Below are 1,768 nucleotides of genomic sequence, written 5' to 3'. Positions count from 1 at the left end.
TGGAGAGCAAGCTGGTTCCCTATAGGCTTAAGGTTGCCAACTTGGAGGCATCGATGAAAGCGGATGCAGCCAAGGTAGAGAACCTTGAAAAGAGGTCGGCTGATCGGGAGGTTCTCCTTGGAAAGGTCGAGAAGGAGAGGGACGATGCCGTGGACGAGCTCGTCAAGGCTCGAGAGGAAAACGAGAAAATTGCTGCAGAGCTGGCCCAGGCGCGGGACGAAGAACTGAAGAAACGAGCTGACGAGCTAAAGCAGCAAACCGAGGGGCTCAAACAACAAAACGAAGAGCTCGAACTAAGCTCCACCCAAGTCCTTGCCGCCGGATTCGACGCCGCCCTGGAGCAAGTCGCCTGCCAGTACCCCGAGCTCGACCTCTCCATGGTGTCGATATGTAATGAAGTGGTGGATGAGAAGATCGTGCCTTCTGAAGATTAGTCGTCTCCCTCCATCACTTATTCCCTGGGAACTAATGCTTGTCCCTTTTTGCACAAACTTTACCTGTAATAACTTTTTCTTTTCTTCTTATGCATTCAAACTAATACCACCTTTATTATAACTTCTCCCGCTTCTGCACATGGTCTCTCTGTTTACTTCGCTTTTCCTTGTAGAAACCGCTTAAACAAATTAACTTAGCGATTCTGCGGGCTCAATCGTTTACTTAGTGCTTCAAACTCGAGCAAACTATCAACTCTCAAACGATGGCATTTTAATAACTTGTGAACTTAAGGCAACGAACTTCAGCGTGAAACTACTTACTAAACAGCAAGTTTCAATCCAACTGATAGTTTAAGATATAGTTCACCTGATCTGCTCCATCGAAACGGGCCCTTACTCTTGCCATCGCCCGGACTTCTTCTGATCGCCATAGGGTCCCGGCGATGTAAGCTTCCTTTTGCCTTCATAACTTGGCTATTGTTCCCTCATCTGGGGTAGAGGCGCCTTTCGGATCCTTCTCTACCTCCCTGAGTTTCAGAACAATAAGCCGGATAGCTAGGCGTTCTCTTTGAACCTACCTTAGCCACCCTTTAAACTTCTTTCACCCTCCACACCATACCTGAACTCGTTTGAGACGAGAAGGATTTTATCTTGCCTGAACTCGCTCGACGGCGAGAAGGTCTTTATCTTGCCTAAACTCGCTCGACGGCGAGAAGGTCTTTATCTTGCCTGAACTCGCTCGACGGCAAGAAGGTCTTTATCTTGCCTGAACTCGCTCGACGGCGAGAAGGTCTTTATCTGGTGCCTCTACTTTGCCCAGGGATTACATCTCCTCTTCCCTGGATGCACTGAGGGCTTTTAACTTGTTCTTGCCTGCACTCGCACAAAGTCGAGGAGGACTTTAATCTCTTTCTCGCCTCAAGACGCGCGATGGCGTTGAGGTCTTTTAAACGTTGTTGGCGCCTCCGATCGCCGAAAGACGATGAAGACTTTTAACTTTAACTGATGCCGCCAATCGCCAAAAAGCGATGAGGACTTTAAAACTTTTAGAAAGCATGCAACATATCTTCAAACTTGCCTTAAATCACATACGAGTGACAAGGTGTTTTTCTAAAACTTTCGAAGCAACAAGCATGCAATCTTAGAAACTTTAAACTTTGAAAATTCTTCTTTATTGGGTGGCCTCATTAAAAACCCTCCTTAGGGAAAAAAGAGTGCCCCCTTCAAACTGTTTTAACAGAAAGCTTGCAAATATCTTCGTGTTTGTTTTTACTTACAAAGCTTCAACTGTAATATAACTTGAGGTGTGTGGCGTTCCAAGTGCGAGGAATCGC

Source organism: Phaseolus vulgaris, chromosome 11, assembly GCF_051622355.1.
Source record: "Phaseolus vulgaris cultivar YP4 chromosome 11, ASM5162235v1, whole genome shotgun sequence".
Classification (NCBI taxonomy): domain Eukaryota; kingdom Viridiplantae; phylum Streptophyta; class Magnoliopsida; order Fabales; family Fabaceae; genus Phaseolus; species Phaseolus vulgaris.
The sequence above is the reverse complement of the archived record's forward strand: the minus strand, read 5'-3'. Positions refer to the sequence as shown.